The sequence below is a fragment of the Diadema setosum genome, chromosome 3 (assembly GCF_964275005.1).
Source record: "Diadema setosum chromosome 3, eeDiaSeto1, whole genome shotgun sequence".
NCBI lineage: Eukaryota > Metazoa > Echinodermata > Echinoidea > Diadematoida > Diadematidae > Diadema > Diadema setosum.
The window spans coordinates 42,241,747-42,247,885 of record NC_092687.1 but is presented as its reverse complement, the minus strand read 5'-3'; positions in this window follow the sequence as shown (position 1 = coordinate 42,247,885).

Genomic DNA, 6,139 nt, shown 5'->3' with positions numbered 1-6,139 from the left:
TTTTGTTGTTATGCTTGTTAGCGTCATAGTTGTTCCGATAATTTATTGCTGGTTATATAGATCAATCGTTTTGTCATCTCGAAATGTTCATTTGGAAAATGAGGCTGCGTCACTGAGGGAAAGACGAAATAAGAGACTTTTCAAGACATTTTCTTTTATTGCCTTTACATCAATATTATGTCTTCTTCCTCTAAGTGTTTCTGTTTCTTTAGTTGTGGCTGCTTTCAAGTCATTTTACTTTGTTCCATTTGGATGTTTTCAGCTTCTCGCGTCCCTTAATGGTGTCTTTAATCCCGCTATCTGCTGGTTTCGACTCGCAGATTTCAGGGCAAAATTGAGAAAGTGGTGTTCCAGATGCAAGAGAAGAAGCAGACAGGAACAAGCAGTAGAACTAAACAATGCAATTTAAAAATATTATACAAACATCAACACGAACTGAAACCATGAGTGTGTGGAAAATATAATTCATGGTGCATCGAAGCCAACCCCTGTTCGGAAGGTATTTCTGAAAATATTCGTGAATGAAATAGGGGTCCTGGTGGTTTGTATATGGAGGTCATCATAAATCATCATTGCGATAAGATGGTCCTCCTTATTTATATAAATCAGTATAAAATACCTGCTATCCTGTAGATAAAATGCATTGAGAGCAAAACTAACATAAAAAAACGTATTATATATTCACCTTATTTTCTTCTTTTTTTGTTTTGTTTTCAACGGAACTTTCTATTCTGTGTTGATCCAGGTACTTCTATGGGTTTACAACATCATTTACATAGGCATTGACGCATGACTTTTTATGAATGGTGTATTTTTTTTCTTTATGAAGCAATTAATTTGATACTGTTCATTTAAAGTATGAAAATCGCATTAGACTTAACTCGTGTATGCCTGAAAACCGTGTAGGAGATGCAATGTCATTGTCATCAATTTGAATTTGTATGTTTTAAGATATGGAATTATTGATAATTGTTAATACATTGTCATGTATCAAGTGTATTATAGTATTTGTTTTATTTTCGCATGTGATGAAATCATTACTTTACAAAACATTGTAAATGCAGTAAAATACATTTTTTAGTTAGATCTAAAGCACCACTGGAAGCCGTGCACCAATAAAGAGGGAATCTTAAAAGTGTAGATCATCGATAATGTCCCCTATTAAGAAAAAAATACATCAAAGGGCGACAAGCAGAATGGTTCCCCATAAAATTATTATGAAAAAGAGACAAAAAGGGGGAAATGATGAGAGGGAAAGGAAAAGAGAGATGGAGAGAGAGAGAGAGAGAGAGAGCAACTTATAACTATATTCCCGGAATAAGCACCCCTACGCCTGTCAGCCAGTGTCCAAGCACGTATGGTATACATGTACTGAATCTAGTCACTGACGTAATATCGCTGTAATGATGCTAAAACCCTAAACCCCTGGACGTTACTCTTTTGTTTAACCTTTTTCTTCTTTCTCGACGTGAGAAAAAAAAATCTAAAATAAATATTGAAGAAATTAGGACGTAACAAGAGAGAGAGAGAAAAAAAAGACTTCCACTGGATATTTAAAACCGTTTTTGGTTGGAATGCACCATATCTGTTATGTGTAACTCTGTTGTAAAGTGTAATGATATAACAGATTGTGAATGTGGAAACACTGGACGAAGAAACAATAGTTATAATAATTATAATAGTAATAACAACAACAATAAAGACAAGCCCGTACGAACATTATAAACAACTTGGTGATTAAGTTTGATACGGAATCTGCCGAATAAAAGAGTGAAAATAAGAATAAACATTAACATGCGGTAGATGAAATCACAATATCAGTAATAAGTTTGCTCGTATTTTCAGAAAAAAATAGAACGTTCTCTCGTATACATATTAAACAATGTGTAGAATTAGCAAAACACAAATGTATATTTCTCATCGTTGACTACCTTTTTTTTTTTTTTTTTTGCAAATTTCGAAAATGAAGTAGATAACATGCTCTGTATACATTGCTCTGTGCAATTATTCGCTGCCAATCAAACAGAGCATTACCCTAGATTAAAAGCAAAAAGAAAAAACAAAAAGAAAAAAGAAAAACCCGGAAAATTGTCTCCGGCGTTTTCTTCTAGTAACAATATATTGAATTATACAAATGAGTATGTTTGTCATACAAATAAATGCAAACACGTTTCTGATCTCACGCTAAATTTAAGAAGGATGTGGAAAATGTACTTGGATAGGTATCATAGACCCTGAAGAGGGCTCGTGCCTGAGGAGAGTGTGTTATTTCCTGAAAGGATTGGCAGGCACCAACTGGTAAGTACCCAAAGATTGAAAGACAGATTGCATTTCAAACTAAATCATTATGCATATCTGTCGTCAACGAAATCAAACCTGTTAGATAGCGGCGGAAAAGGGGAAACGAAGTTCCTTTAAAAGACAAGGTATATGTAAAGGGCTACAATTCCATGAAATTCAACTAATGACATCCAACAACGTATTGGTTAAACGTAACACCATTTACCTCCATTCACCCATGGGAAAATCGTTTTGAGTAACGAAGACTGCATTTTAAATCAGTGTGTCTGTGTTCCTTGAAATGGGTAACAAAAATGTTGTGTTAAAACGAGAGAAATAGATACTGCTAATGTTATTTCTAGAATGACTTGTAAACGTGCATCATAAAACCAAAGTCTCTCTCCTCAATTCTATGTGATACTTTAGTATCTGTGTAAAAGGGTCAATCTAGTTAATCTATACTGTATAAAACTATTTCCATCTACTTAATGTTGTATAAAGAGCAAAGATGAAATAAATAGAACATCATTTTCCTTCTTTCTACGATTGTACTTTGTCCTTCAGGACTTTCTGGCTTCTTTTATTTTGCTTGCTTCGACTGCGAATAGGAATCATTAACAGGCCATTTTTATTTCCTGAGAGTTCTTTACAAAATTTTCACTTTACTATTAAAAAAAAAAAAGCATGATTGTACCAGCTGCTGACGAAGCTTAGCGTTTGCCAATAGAGTAACATCACTTGAAACAGATATCATTGTTGTTTACGATTTCCAGGGAAATTTTTATCCTTATGCTTCCAATGCCTTTGAAAGGAAGGAAATGCGATGCGTACATTTGTATCATTTTCCATGAGAACTATAATGTCTGTAATCAGTTGTGCTTTTTAGGCCCCTAGAGATGATAAATCTCTCTCCCTCCCTCTCTCTCTCTCTCTCTCTCTCTCTGTGTGTTTCTTCTTTTGTCTTTCTGTAACAGTTCTTAAGTCACTCTTTACATTCCTCTCTAATAGACTAAAAATGACTATGTTATTCCGAAATAGAAAAACAATGTTTAAAAAAACATGCGTGTAGTTTCCATTTTCATTTGTCAGCGAGGTTAATAGGCAATAACACTACCTGTAATATGGTATGATACATTTAAGACATGTCATCTCTTTTACATGTTTGGTGAGAACACTTAGGTATTGACGTATAAACACTATATCTGGAAATCTCCTTTAAATGTTGAACTCAAGAGGGTCTTTATTTGTTGATTGAAATTGACCGTTAAGAAATGAATAATTTCTCGTACAACGAAAGAGCTGTGTGATGCACTAATGTAGTTATGTAAGTGATGTGTTGTTATTTACCATAGATAACAAAGTAAAAGAAGATAGTGAATTCTTCCTTTCTGACAGCTTTAACATGCATATCTTTTGTTCGAAGTATATTAAGTATCAAATTACCACCACGGGAGGATATACAGCTGTGCCTCGTACACAGAATACGTTACTATGAGCAGTTAGTGCATTATTTGAATTTTCACGGCTAACAACCTTCAAATATCACAGAAATGTTATAGCTTTACAATAGTCTTGTCATTCTGGTGGAATGATATCATGTTCTGTGCCGTTTGGGAAGGAATGCAAAAGGGATGGACCATCTTTAATATTTGAAACTTGATTTCATTAATTAATTATTCATTTAATTTATTTATTCATTTATTCATTCATTTATGTATTTTGCTGAACGTAAACATACTGTTACGAATATGGATAAGCGGGAAACCACTCTGCACTGACCATGCATGCAGAACAATATGAGCCTTGTTGTAGATGAAAACCACTCATCCTCCGCAGCGAATTCTCGTGGGGTCAATGTTTACATTCCACACGTGCCAAGCACAAACCTCCATGTTGACACTTTCTATTATTTCTCCTCTTTCCGGCCTTCGTCCCAAAACATTAGGATTTTTGGCATAACTCTACCTCATGAAATACCGAACAGGGCACATTCCAAAACAAGTGGATTTCCGTTCTAGACTGAATCTCTGATAAAGTACACATTCCTTGCACATTCCGTAAATTCTGTCCATTTTTCACATTACATCGTTTGGAAGTCTATGTTTTGTATACTCCTCTGGAGAATTCTATGTTTTACCTCATATCAAGGTATGCGCCCCAACTATTCTATGCTTCTCATAGTTTCCACATAATTTGAATTGCCCGAATACTCTTGTATGGTTAAGAAAATATATTAAACATACAGGTATAAATATCGCTTGCTCTGAGGAATCAGAGCGACTTCTTGAATCTGAGGACTTTAGCGAAAGACGTCGTGTCATGCAGTTAGAGTGATTAGACAAGTCCTTTCACAACTCATTTTTTGTTCATGCACGTTTGTCAACGAGAAGTATACCTGCCAATAAAATAGCAGTTTTTGCCCGAAACATACGCTCTTTCGATTGAACCGTGTTGCAGCCCTCTCATCGTGATGGTGAATGAATTGTGTGAATGTACCTGATGCACCTTCTATCTAACTAATTAAAGGAGACTTCCGGATGATTTTCTGATTTTTACATTTGAACAAGCATTAGTTAAACTGAGGACAGAGTTTCAGAATTTGTGATAATTGGGAAGAAGAATAAGGATATTTTCAAAATTTAGCACAAATTGCAATGAACAAGGATGATGACATAGCAGAGTCACTATAAGAATGCATGAGTTAGGGCTCAAGGAAGCAGAACAAAAGAAGAAGGCATGCATACATTATACACAGGTGAACTCGCAAGCAAGCAGTATTGTAATGGAATTACACTGCTACATTTCTAAAATATGTGAACCTCTATGTCATCATCCTTGTTCAGTGTAATTTGTTAAAGGTTTTTGAAAGTATTGTTTCTCTGCTCAAGAACCACAATAAATTCCACAAATCTATACATGGAGTTGTCGATTTATGTACTACATGATGTGAAATTATGAAAATCGTCTGGAATGTCCCTTTAACTCTCTTCCATTGCGGAAAATGTGCCTTTCTATTGAGGGTATCATATCCGCTTGGTAAACATCCTGCCACCCCAGTTACGTGTAGTCAGTGCAACAACACCCATTTTCCCGCAACAATACCGAAAGAGTGGTGAAGGGTGCATGTCATGAGACCAACATCCAGGAGTCATGCAGCCCATATTTCAAAGTCATACAGCCCGCTAGTTATACAGCCAACTAGTTCGACACTGCACAGTTAAGGTTCAAGAGACCATCCGACACTTGTAACCCCATGAGACCGAACACTAACTACACTTAAGAGACCGACAACACGGAAAGAAAGCTCACGAGACTGACACTAGGCAAAGAAGGCCCACGAGACTGACAGAATGAACAGCGCCTGCTATTGACCAATAAATACATAGGTGTCCATATAACGCCATGACCCAGAAGCGAGAGATGGAAAGGGAGAGTTGCAATGTGGTGTTACCGCGTCAGTTGCCCTCCCTCACACCATAGAATTTTGAAGATCCTACTTGTGTTTCCGTTTGTGAGTGTTTGTGAAAACAATAAACAGAATCTAGTAAGAGAGTACATCAGATCTTTACCACAAAGTCGCACCCCTTGATTTAAATGAGGACTCAAAAAAGGTGAAACGGGTCAAGCGAGTCAATCTTGATTTGTTCATATTTTCTGAAAGAGCTATCCTTTTTTCTACATTACTCCTAAGTTTGGGATCATAACAAGAACGGAAAAGTGTGTTTTGAGCAATTGTGACCCGCTACAACAAAAGGATCCTAAAGTCGGGGAGGACAATTTTCTGAAAACGGCATAACATGATTTCCGTACTCTTCTACTTTAATTTCATATATAGCACAACCCATAAAAGTACTTGGTT